Genomic DNA, 14,060 nt, shown 5'->3' on the forward strand with positions numbered 1-14,060 from the left:
CTCCTTATCTAAGTAAACCCTCATGGTGGTTTATAGTAACCAGTGTCAGAGACATAAAGTGGATTTCCTTAATAAATGAGGATGTCATACACCCAGCTGTTCAGATGCCCTGATGTTGCAGTTTAATTCCAGCTGGCAACTAAGGACCACACAGCCGCTCGTTCCCCAGCACTGAGGGAAGGGGAGGAGAATCAGGAAAAAGGCAGAACCTGAGGGCTGAGATAAGAATGATTTAATAATTGGAATAAAAATAATAATCATCATAATACTAATAACAACAACTGTAATGAAAATGAGGAAGAAGGGGAGAGGAGTAAAATCCAAAGGGAGGGAGAAGAAAAAACTGCCAAGTGATGCACAGCACAACTGCTCACCACCCGCTGACCGATGCCCAGCCAGTCCCCGAGCAGTGACCAGCAGCCCCTGGCCAGCTCCCCCCAGTTCATATACTTGGCATGACGTCCCGTGGTGTGGAATATCCCTTTGGCCAGTTCAGGTCAGCTGTCCTGGCAGTGTCCCCTCCCAATTTCTTGTGCCCCTCCAGCCCTCTCACTGGCAGGGCCTGAGAAACTGAAGAGTCCTTGACTTAGATGGACATTACTCAGCAGCAACTAAAAACATCTGTGTCCTATCAACATTATTTTTGCACCAGGTCCAAAACACAGCACTGTACAGCTACTAAGAAGAAAATTAACTCTATTCCAGCTGAAATCGGGACACCTGAGTACTTCTACACCACAAACCAGCTGAGACAGTCTTAAGCAGGCCAGCCACCAGGACTTGTGCCTCGCTGGCTGTAAGCCCAGGAGCAGCTCCTGTGCAAGCCACCCAGATGAGCAAACCAGGGTATTTTCCCAGCTGAGAGCAGGGCTGCCAGGCTCCCTCCTTACCTATGCCCTAGCTGTCCATATCGAGTGCTGAGCGTGCCCCGGTCTGCTGGGCTGCGCTGCACCCCGACACCTCAGAGCCAGGGTTCACACTGACACACACACACTTACTGAGGTAAGTTGATCTCTAAAGGCATCAAATTTAGACCAGGTGTACTGAGCCTCTGATGCTGGTTAAATCCCAGCCTGAGCACATGTTTCTGCATATGACATGTAGCTGGTGAGCAAGTCTGGACACACACAAGACTGAAAGGGTTAATTATCACACGAGCATTTTTCAGAAGAAATCTTGTTCTTTAAAATCCTATCCATAGTTGGTATGTGCACACCTGAGCATAAGCACTGCTGTGTGGATCCCAACTACAGCTGGGATCAGGGCTTCATGCTGTAGAGGGGAGTGACAAGACTGTAGCTTCAAAGTAGGCTAAAAAATCTGGAAAGAGTTACACAAATCCCCATGTTTGGTTTTTTGGGTTGTTGTTTTTTTTTTTTTTTTTTCAGAAGGAAAATCCTACCAAAAGCAAGCTCACCGTGAGAATGCATGCCTGAAAACACCAATAATCTTTGATGTCACATGCTAACGTTCCTGTGCGAGTTATGAGGCAGTTTCCAAATTTCACACTTAATCCTGGTGTCTGCTGTTGCTGAACAGTTCAGCCTTCTGTCAACAGCTGTCTCTGCTCCAGTCACTGAATGTCTCACATTCAGCACAGCAAAGGCATTATTTATAGTACAACATGCTTTCACAACAGCCTCTTCACATTCCTCTCGATAAACAATTGCAAGTAGAGTATGGGGAGGAGACGTGACCAGTGCTTGAACACACATCTGTAGTATGCTAGGAACCACATCTAGCAGGTTGGGGCTCTTTGGGCTGGTACAAGCTGCAAGTATCCCAATAAAATCATCCAACCTGATTTCACATCAGCTGATTTGACAGTGTGGGAAAATGCTGAGTACCTCCTGCCCACTCAAGCATGTGCACTGCCCAACATGCAAGCACCATCTTGGGAATGACCGTCACCTGGGATGTGGCCCAAAAGACCAACTGAGCTATGCTGGCATTTTCCCTTCCACCCCACCCAATCACTCTTTAAAAAGGTGAGAAGGCAGAGGAGCCACTCATCTGTTTGCAGCAACCGCGAAGCTGCTGGGATTTCTCAGAAGGTATCCTCACAGCCCAGGTTAAACAATCATGTGTGGTACAAGATGCACATCAAACTAATCAGTTCTAAGTAAAAAGTATGCCAAATACATGCTCCTTTAGTTTAGACTATTCAGGCACTTCAATAACTGGAGCATGGCAGAGAGTTCAAGGGCAATAAGGACCTGAACGCATATGAGGAAAAAACACTGTTTGTCCTATGTGCAGTCAAATGAAGGAAACCACCAAGCTGCAAGGAGAGCTCTTTCCCTGTGGACTAATCAGCCCTTGCAATTCAGATGTGTGAAGTATCCCATATTATCGTGATCTGTTCTTTTAAGACCTTTCTATTCTTCACGTTGCAAATTAATGCAAGATACCACTACATGTCACAGTATTGGAAAATAATGTTGGCAGGTATAATCCCAAGAGCTTTCTTCATTTTAGGGAAAAAGTAGCTTTGGCTACAATCCAGGAGAACAATACAGGTATAGGGGAAAGTCACTGATAGCTTACTAGCCCCATTCCAACAGGCTCATGCCATCACGCTGCCTTTCCTTACCAGCATGTCGTAACAAAGAGCTGCAAAAGCTCTGACTGCGAAACCAATGAAGCTCCTCCTGCAAGGAGCAAGCACTGATCCAGCGGTGACCCTGAGCCCTGATCCGGGGTGGGGGGTCAGGTTAGGCCTTCACCCAGCTGAATGCAAGGACATCTTTGGTAGAGGGAAGGGAAGTGACACCTTCCCTTTCTAATTGAACAAGACAGTTGATTGATCACAACAATTTGTTAGAGAGGCTGTAACAGCAAAAGCACACATCTCTGTCACTCAAGGATACTTGGTGTTTAATTGTGCTGCTTTAAGGAACAGGCCATTAATCCTCAGGGTGTCTGTCCCTTACACAGACATTTCTGAATTCGACTTTCCTAGTTTTCAAAGCAAAATGGCAGAGCTGGCTTCAGTCAGTGCAAAATCCCACAAAACCGGGAATCTTCACAGGCCAACCCTTGGTTTGGGACCCTTCCTTCCCAGGCTGTCTCTAACAAAAGCTGTTGATTTCAGTTTCTTTAGAAAGTTACAGTTCCCAGCCATCAGCCGTATTATGTAATGATATAATATATATAATACATAATAAATAAAATAAACCCTAACTTTTAAGTTAAGCAAAGAATGTGGAAAGTGTGATTAAACTGGATTTCCTCAGAGACTGGGAATACGCTGAATCTTCTTAGTCACATGTACAACAGTGAGGAACACGTTATTTTGTCAGGCACATCTCAAAATACACAGCAAGCATTCTTCTTCCAAGCCCATGTCTCAGTGCATGTGTATGTGCTTCAAGTCTCTGGAATAATATCACATGAGTCATATGCAGTCACCCCTTGTGAGTCAACCCTATTGTTTCTAAGCATCGTTCTTATGCTTTTTCATTAGGCTATAAAAAGAGAAGATAGATAACCCTGCTGCTGCTGCCGCCGCCCCTCTAGCTGGCATAACTGAGCCCTCTTTCCCCAATTAAGAATGAAATCTATTCCAAAAATGGGTATAGTGGGGCTCAATCGGGCTAAAGGTGAGCCTGAGAAAAGAATTTGCTTTAGTAAGAGTTTAATGATACACGTCTAGCACCTCAGTTGCCAGGTGTGTAGCCTCTACCTCCTCCTTTCAGATGCAGGGATCTGGTGGCGGGATTATTGTCTTGCTGAGCAGTCCAGAGCGGCAATCATCTGCTTTGTGATGGGTACCATGAGTGTTTAATGGAGGGATGGCCCTGCCAGCCACCTAGCTCCAGGTAAGTGGGAGACCAAAAGCAAGGCTGCTGGAGAGCACGGTATGACCAGGAGATGACTTGGAGGCAGAAAACGAGTGAGTCCAACACAGAAACCTCCTGGACATGCACAAGGGCTCCAGCATGTTGACAAGCAAGGAGTTGTCTCCAAGGCCGTGGGAGAAGGGCAACCCAGCTCCGAATCCCAGGCTGTCCCCAAGACTTGGCATTACCCATCCACAGGGTCTTTCATAAGCAGGCTGCCTCCACCCTAGGTTCAGGCTACCTACAAATCCGCTATGCCCATGCAGCAAACCAGCTCGAATCCAGTATGCTCGTGCAGCAAAACAGCTCGGTTTCTTTCCAGAAAGGAAATCTTGTCCCCTTGCCCCTCTGTGCTCCTCCAGCAGAGCACTCAGACCATCTCTTCAGCCTGTTGTCACTTCTGCAAGGACAGGCAAGAGTAGCTAGGCCATGTCTTTAAGCAAATGCATTGAGGGAAGTACTGTGGACCTCTCTACACCCAGAAGTCCCTGGGGGAATACCACAAAAAATTGTCTCAGAGCCAGAAAAAGCTCTCCAGCACAGACCTGAAATCGTCACCTGCATAGACTATGAAGTATACATTTATTTTATTTTCATCTGAATTACAGGAGCCCCACCACACACTGATTGATTTCCTGCATGTGACTAATGAGATAGCTCCAAACAAGTGCTGCTCCAAGTCATGTATCTTTCCTCCTTTATATGTTAGCTACCTGTCAGATTACAACGACAGCTCCATTAGTCTGGGATTCTGTTGGACAAAAAAGAGCAAATGCCTTGAACAGCAGAAACCTCCAGTGACCTGCATGCAGCGAGGGTGATCTAACCATCCTTTGTAGCACTCTACTTCACACAAAGCTGTAAACCACATATATCTGGATTTTTATATATATATATATATATATATATAGGTGGAATAACTACTGCCATTCATGCTCCTCATATCAAAACACCACACAGCCTTTCCAGAAACCATTTCTACAGTTTACACTCAAAATAATCCTATGTGACCTTTGCAGGCAGACCTTACTAAGAATTTCTAGGCATTCATGCACTTAGTTATTAGGGCTTTAAACGAAGTTGATAGTAATTTATACACTGAGAAGGTCTGTTACATCACCTCAACATACTAAAATGACACAGTTTCACCTAGAAAGTGAGCTGTAATGTGGGCTAAGTAATTTAGGAGGTGATTGTACTGGAGCCAGCAGCAGGAATAACTACATTAGCAAAGAAAATGCACGTAGGCAAAAGAGAGCAGGGTTTGGCCTTTCTAGTGGCTCAAATTTAGGTTTTATTATATGGTATGACATTATAAGTTTAATGTACTCCCTTCTCTCCCCCTTATAGCACACAGTACAGACTTTTTTTTTTAAAACAGGTGTCCTGCCTTTGACGGCATTAAAATCCCACTCTCCTCTCTCCAGCCCTGAAGATTTACTAGACTGCAAAATCAGTTTTATGAATAGGTGTGAGTTTGAATGCCTACACCACAGACTTGACTTCAGGGTAAAACAGAAATGCAGTGTGTGTGATCTGCTGGGAAGTATGCAAATATATAAGTTAGTGAGCAGTGAAGAGGTATCTGAAATTATAGACGTTGACTAAAGCCTTTTTTGTCAGTTTGTTTTTACCAGGCCTTCTTGAAAATGTGGTCTTCCAGCTTTACATTCATAGCACACTGGCCAGATTTACAGACACCCCACACTACAGGTACTGCATCCTTTTGAAAATCCTGGCTTTCAAGAGGCCCCTCAGCACCAGCACTACAGTTTTTTTATTACCTGGACGATTTACGCATGCAGCCCTTAGTGAGTGCCTTACGAACCTATGTTAATATAACACCTGCAATTTGCAACCTTTTTATTTCCAGGTTGGGATTTCTGCAAAACACTTACATCATTTGTGTAATACAGATTAGCATGTCATGGTCCCCAGCTGTTGCCTAATTCTCCCTAGGTTTCCCAGCACCCCCTTTCCAGCACGGTCTCTCTTGAGCTTCACTGCACTGGCCTAGGACCAACTAACACCACCCTGGCTCTGCTGACTAAGCGCACAGAGATCATGGTATTCACAATCAGGACTTGGCTCCTGGAGTAGTAACAGATGCACTGAGCTCCCAGTGGCCTGAGAAGCAGCAACATATGCTGTAGTCATTGGTGACTGTTGAGCAACAAGGGAGTCTGACACGTCTGATTTGCTTTACTTACCACAGCAAGAGCAATTGTGGCTCTTCAAGGGACACAGACTAACGTGCTCAACCGAAAAAGCATGAATAAATGGTATAATCAAACTTCAAAACCCCCATTGCTACTCCTACTCAGCCCCACAGACCAGTTGTTCACAGCAGAAAGCAAAAAGCAAAAGCCAGTAGGGAAACATTTGGAAGCACTGCAAAAAATGCACATAAAGAGCAATGGACCCCTGATGTGAGGCCAGTTGCTCTTTGTGTCCAGCGTTAGCTGGAAGGCCCCGCTGTCCGCCGAGCTTCTAGCTGCTGCAGCGTGTGCAATGTCTGAGCAGTCTTCAACCCTCAGGTACAGGGCTGCATTTCTCTGAAAGGTCACATTCTGCAAAAGAATGCGAAAACTGCATCTTATATATTGCTCCCGACATAAATGTTCCCTTGCAGAAAACTGAGATTATTATGCCCTTGTAAATGACAAACCTCATTAGGAGAAACAACTTTTGTGCCTTTAACCTCGCCTCTCCATACCCAATGTACCTCTCCTTAACCTCAACACTCTGACAGTGACTAGAATATTTAGTGAAAACACAGCTGAAAAGGGACTGCTTTTCTTTCCTTTTGGCTTTTCTGACAATTAGCAGAGCTGAAAGCCAGGGTACTTTAAACAGTATAAATGAACTTGGGGATTAGTTGGTTGTTTCCTCCTGAATGAGCATGAAAACATATTAGGGGGCTGAACTTTTATGTCATACCATGACACTGTCATATTTCTTCATAGCTTTATTTCATATTTTTTCTACCCTCCATGGACTTTAACCCTCTTAAAAGCACAAAGAAGGAGAGGGAAAAGAAAATAAAATTATTTTGTGCGATTTTTATGGCATATGTAATGAGTGAATATTTCTTCTTTTCTTATTCCTTTCTAGATACTTAATGCTAAGTGAATTGCTCCAAAAGTATAATGATATTTTCAGAATAACACACAGAACTTTTTTTCCATTATGTTCCCAGGTCTACCCAAGAGGTGCTCAGACTTGACAACTCATATGCTTCAAAACCTTCAAAACTGAGCCCTGGGAATACTTGCAATCACGTTGTACCTGCAAAAATATGAAAAAATGAAAATGGCAAAAGAAAACTAAACTATCTGTGGGCTTCAGATGAGCCAAATTGTGCTTAAAATCAAGGTTTAAGTGAAACTTCCATCTTGTATGTGCACATGGCTCATGGTATACCGCCTTAATTAGTGTCTGTCCAGAAGGAAAGTGTGGTTTATGTGGTCAAGAAGACTCAAATCTATTCCTGGTCTCTGAGAGGTGTTTCCACATAGGACTTCAAACTATCGGGTTTGTTTCATTATCCCTCAGGTCCCAGTCAGCATGTTCTGAATACAACACATCTTCTCTCTGTTCCTCATCTGCCACATCTATTTGTGATACAATTCTTCAAGGTAGGAAAACCACTGCATCCCACGCGTGCTTGTACCATACCAAATTGAACTGGAATTAACACTCACAATGGGAGCTTTTGAATCCCTGCTAGAAAAAAATACCGACAGCTTTCCAGCCCCCATGTTTTGCATTTCTACACTAGTTAATTCCTTGTGATGCTCTCAACACGAACACGATATCCAGACCATGTCTCATCCCAGCTTGGATTCCCTGCTATTCCCTGCCAGGCGCTTCATTTGTGAAATTCAGACTCTGACAACAAAGCAAGGTACGCAGCTCTCTGTGTTTGTGTACACATACACACCCCCCCCACACACACACACATTTTTTATCAGTGTTCAACACAGGATCATTTGGCTTTGCACTCTTTATTGACAAACAATTAACATCTAAGTTCATTTTGTAGACAAAAGGATTTTGTATTCATTTTGTTGACAAACTGACTTGAAACCATGCAGTAAACCCTCTTTGACAGTCCTGGCACATACTTGATTCTGTGGAGAAAATGCATTCAGCTAACTGTCCAATCAGTTATGTAGACAAAATGAATTTCATCATAATTCTGTCAACAAAATGCTAACTTGCTTAAATTATTCTCTCAACAAAATAAATTAACTTAAAATCCTTTAGTCCACAGAATAGATTTAAGTGTTTAGTGAAGTCTTGTAAATACTATAGTCTGTTAGCCTAGCATGCGCAATTCAAACATATGGCTTAGCTGAGTCAGCGGTTCTTGTCTTATCAGGCAGGACTGGTCTTGATTCTTTCAGCTTTTCCCTTCTCTGTAAGGTCAGCCTGATAAGACCACCAATCAGCTGGTATGCAACATGTAAGAAAGCCAACCAGGATCATGCAAAAGAATCCTTTCCCTATTTTTATTTAATCACTAGCAACTGGCAGAAAAAAATTGACATAACCTAAGTGTAGCAAGCCTAAACAAATCAGCCTGTTCCTCAGAAGAAGGAAGGCTTCATCCTTAATCTGAAGTTTGACAGGGAGTTTCCATGACAAACCTTTAGATAAAATAGCAATTTAATGAAGGACTAAAACTGAGATACCTTAGTAGATTTCATATTGAGAGCATGAAAATGTAATTACTGTGCTTTCAGATATCATGTGTCTAAAAGCCCACTATATCTATGGAAAAATTCCACCTCCTTTTACTGTGTTGCTCCAAAGTCAAGTTTAAATTCACATATTCACATCTTGCTTGGAAATGCCAGAATCTATGCTGAAAAAAATTGAAAGCAATCAGAGCACAGGTAGTGCTACAGGAAGAAAAGTGCACCAAATTCTGCTCAAGCCCATGTAAGTGCAAAAGGAACTGCATCAGAATCAACAGCAACAGCCTGTCCTTGAGTTCATGACCATATTAATGAGGATGTTTCTGGTGTGCCCTCCTGGTACCATCCAGGGCAAGGGAATTCACGTGGTTCTTTCTCCCATCTCATCTCCCCCAGCACACACACACACACACGTTCCACTCCAGCCTGCAGAAAAATCAGGGTCGACATACCCTGCAGGTCAAGTCAAATTTTCACACTCATTGGGACTCGCCTTTGGAGCACAAAACTTCCTAATAAAAGATAAAGCTGTTAAGTAAGTTTTTACGAGTTCATTCTCCTTGCTTTACTGAGCACTGCCTGCCCTGTTGTTGTGCTGCATTTCAATAATAAAGGAACATAACAATAGTCATACCTATATCTTTAGCGATGTCAGTCAAAGAATTCGGCAGGTCGGTGGAAAAATGAAACTCTTCAATCTGCTTTTGCAATATTTTTCCACTAGTATAAACAGGGGTTTTTTTCCCCTTTTAGGGGGTTATTGTGGTTACAATGGAGTTAATTTCCAGGTGTGTGGAAAGTGTACAGTAACACAAGAAAAATACTGTATTAATATTTAATATAATACTTTTTATGAGCATGAAAAGAATAAAACCCATTCAAATGCAAATGCAGCCTGCAAGGATGGATAAAATTTTATGTTTTTGCAGTAATGTCTCCACTTTGCTAAAGATGGACTTAGTCTTGTGCGAGCTAAGAGCGCCTGTGTGTGTGCAGTTCCAGACACTGAAAAGCCTGCCTCTGGCCAAAGTCCTACTCGGTATTTGAGACATTCCTGTAAGGCACTCACTGAAATACAGTGGGTTTATTAATCCCTTCAGAACCACACTTTGTAGCTCCAAAGGGAGGAAGCCTGCTGCAGTGTCTGCCCTGCCTTGTGAGACTTTGACAGAGCCGCCAAAACTGGGATTGCTCCCTACAGCTCTAATGGGCAACAGGCTTTTTTTATATTACATACTCTGAATATACAAAACATAACAAATGGACTAGCCTGGGATTTTCAGTGAAATTTCTGTGTGTATAGATACCTAGCTCCTTCCAAGATTCGGTAGATCTAGGTCTCTAACTGCCACAAAGCTCTTCTGACGTCTACAGCCTAAAAGGATGCATTTTGCCAATTACATTTCAAGCACAGCATAATTGTAACCAACTGGGGACACCTGTAAATGGCACAAAAATATTTGCAACAAAACTAGAAAATATACATAAGCCTCAGCTTAGCTTGAAGATTCCCTGGCAAACAGTAGCAGAGTACTGGGGAGTGTGTGACAGGGAAATCAGGTATGCTTTAACTGGCATTACTTCTACCTGTCATGGAGTTACTCTTTATCCACCCCATCTTGTAGAGCACAGCGTTGGCCAATGCTATGCTACTGAATTAGTTTAAAGTTCTCAGTCTAGTTCAGATAGATTTCTTCTTTCATAACGGCTCTGCCATTGTGCATACTGCTACCTTGTCCAGATGGAGTAATGAATTACAGTGGAAAACATACCCTCACAGTGAACCCTAGGCATCAATAGTTCAGTTCGACACCTGAATGCAGCTCATGCATTTGGAGTTACTTTGAGCAGATTTCATCACCAGGCTCATTTCACTTCATGACAGGCTTCAGTCTCTCCCCAACACAGCTTCCCCAAGGGTTTAACAACAGGCTTTTTTTCTCCTGCTCCAGCCTACATTATTTTAGACCCTTGGCTCCTTCTGTTTTACTAAAATAAACAGAACCTAAGACTTCAGAAGGACTCTAACGCTGCTGTCCTAGGGGTCACCTCTTGGGCACCTCTCACCAGGACAACTCGCAGGAGATCCAAGCACTTCTCCAACTCTGCACTAATCCTTGATGAACCACACAATGGCAGCCAAGTGGTCAAGGACCTTGGCTTGCCTTTGCTCAGACTTGGGCAATGGTTTGCATGCAGACAGTCAGTAAATAGTCACCAGTCAAAAACATGTCTGCAAGGGAGACATGCAATAGCGATAGCTCAGACAAGGAGAGCAAACAAGCACTGGGAAAGCAAGCAAACAGGGAGGTGGAAAGCTGGAAGGCATACTTTTTTTGATTGTTTATTCTTAAACCTGGGTATCTCAATCCCTCCAACACCTTAACTTGGGAATCCCCTTCTGTGAAGGAAAACTTCGGAGGACATCAATAAACAGAAAGTTATATGGAAATAAACATCCAAATATACATGAGGAAGGGAGGGGAGGGAAAGGAGTGATTTATTATTATGGCTTACATATCATTACACATTCATAAATTCCAAGGTAATATATTTTTCTTCATTGCCTGGATAATAAATCATCATTCGATTACAAAAGGGGAGTACCTGGATAGAACACCAGCCTTTCTGAAAAATACTCCTGGCAGATGAATGACAGGAAAATTTATGGAGAATTCAGTTGCCTGACTGTCCTGCCTCCAGGAGAGAAGACTGTGCCAGTATCTAAACCTTTCCTGACAATTCAAACAGCAGACACTGTCCTTGATGGATTGAGGTTTTTAGACCTCCCTTGGCTTGATTTTCATTATCCCTCCTTTGGCAGCCTGCAGAATGTCTAATAGCAGTGCAAAAGGGTTAGAAAAGAACCATCCAAGTTGCTACTGAGTCTGTGCTACCAGGCCTGTCTCTAGGATCTATGAAAAATATACTGCTGTGTTCCCCACTTAGCTGGAGTTGTCCAATCAATCAGAGAGATCCTTCAAGGGTCACTGGTATTTGTAAGAGCGAAGTTTCAAGAACAAAAAATGACCATTCAGTCTACCGACTGCTTGTTGTTTTCTAGTTTATCTTCATTTCTTCTCCCAGGCTTTTTTTCAGACCAACTCTTAATTTCTTTCCCCCTCTATAAATAATACTATTTGGCTCTTCTTTTCTATTTGGTGCCTTTGAGTCATTCTTCATTCTTCTCCCATTAGATTCACAGGAAGAGGTAAGCCTAAAAGTCTGGTCACCCAGGCAAAAGGTCCCAAGAGAGTGGGTAGGCGACTGAAGTGAAAGGTGGCAGGAGGTTGCCACGTGCAGAGTTGATCCTTGCTGCAATAAGGGCAGACACTGGGAGTCAACCCCCAGCTTTTCTTTTCATACTTGCTTCTGAAAGGAAATTGCTGTCTCTTTAGGAGCAGCCAAAGGGAATCAACATCCCACAATGTCTGGGGTCCCACTTTGGCAAAGAGTAATTCACCCACTTGCAGAACTCATCACTTCTGGTGGAAAAGCATCACTGAGCATTTCTTCCAACAAGAGCAAGCCTTAGAAACACGTAGCTTTTAATCTGGGAATTGCCTGTTCTAAGCTGGAGGACAAATTGCATCCCGTGGCTGGGCTTTGTGTTTTTTGCACTGCCCAGATGCCACAAACCACACACAGTCTGACTCAGCAGAGGCCTTTTTCTCTAGGAGGGCCAACTAAGATCATCAGGGGAAGGGGGTGAACATATGGGCTAGAATCTGTCAGCTAAGATTAGACGCCTACCTCAACTAAACACATGGAGAGCCTCCCTTCACAGGTGGCAAAGAGAATCAGCATATCCCACCTCCTCCTAACGCAGACATCTGAAACAGATCAGATGAATCATGCTCTAGAAATGCCTATTTCTTAGCAATGATTATAAAGCCTGGATGAGTTAGCTCATCTGCTACCATCTGAAGTAGAAAGAACTGGATGCATTACTTTGAAAGCAGAAAAAGAAGGCTTTAATTCCTGCTGGTTTCCAGTTTCAGGTGGCACTACAGAGAGAACAAAGCTAGTGTGGTGGCCCGAATGTCTGTATGGGAGGTGTTTTATCTCCTACTCCCAGTGCACAGATTTCAAGGACTGCACAAAATATAGCACCGTGAAAAATCAAACTCAACCTTCCTTCCAAATTGCATTCCTATTGGGCACTAGCCAGGACTATACATTCAAAACATTGAAGACCCTCAAAGGCACCCTACACAAAGGAATTTGAGACTTTTTCCAGAGGAATCTTCCAAGAATACCAATAGTTATAAGCTACAGTTGGTCATTTGTTAAATAAATGCGATAGAGTAACTGCATCAATAATACGTGCACAAAACTCTGATGGGTCACATTAGTCTTGGAAAAATCTCAGTCTTCCAGTCATGCTGCCATACGGAGAGACGTTCTCCAGGGTCTACTTAACTCACCAGCTCTTGCAGTATTTGCCCTAAAAGTTTAATAGCCATAATTACACTGGGACAAAAGAGAACAATACAGACTTATGCCAGCTGAAAATCTCTTACCAAGACCCTCTTCACTGAGGTGCATTTAGTGTTCTTGAATTCCCTGGACTGTTTGCACCAGTGAGACTAGCAGGGCTGGGAAAACAAATTGGGTCTTAGCCTTTAGTACTTTGTACTGTATATAGACCTTAAAATCTACCTTCCCTGGGCGCCAAACAGCATTTTACATGCACTTTGGCCTTCCTGTAATTGCATATAGCTCAAGGATATATATTTCTCCTGCCCTCATCCCCAAATTAATCTCTTACATGGAATAAACAAACCTTTGTACACATCTCTCTGTTACCATATCATTTGGCAGGATTAGGATGCAAGTGTGTTTCACACCTGATGCAGAAGAGTATCTGCTTTGAGTTTTCACCCAGCCATGATGTGGCAGTAGATAGAAATCTCATCTTTGAAGCCCTGGGGCCTCAGCTAAACACAGTAATGTAACAGATTTTATTAGCAGTTTCAGAAAGGTAATCTAACACTAGATTAGCATTAAATGGTCCAGCAAAGTAGACACATGAAGGCATCTGTAAACATCCTCCAGTGCCCTTGATAGCAAGAATATCTGTTTTTAGGCAAAGAGACAGTATTTTATTTAGATGCTTTAAGGCACCAATTTGCTTTGTATACAAACTACTAAGGGATTAATATCTTGGTGAGCTCTTTTCCTCATCAAAGCTAAAATTACTAGAAATATCATATGACTTGTTAATAGATGACTAGATAAAGCTAAATTGTAAAATGATCATTGTGCTTTGGTCTCTTGCTGTATACATGGATTCCCTAATATAAGAAATGTGATCAGGAAATAATCTGCTACTAAGAAGGCAATCTGAATCCCCTTTGGGGAACAGGCTGCAAGAGTACAGCAGCGAGGATGATATATTAGCATTTCAAGAAGAGCCTGAAATCAGTACAGAGGATGCCACTGAGGAATAGCTAAAATTGCTTTATCTTTATCTGCTAATATTTCTGAGAAAATTGCAATATTGGGAAATCGC

Source organism: Falco punctatus (genome assembly GCF_963210335.1).
Source record: "Falco punctatus genome assembly, chromosome: 8".
Lineage (NCBI taxonomy): Eukaryota > Metazoa > Chordata > Aves > Falconiformes > Falconidae > Falco > Falco punctatus.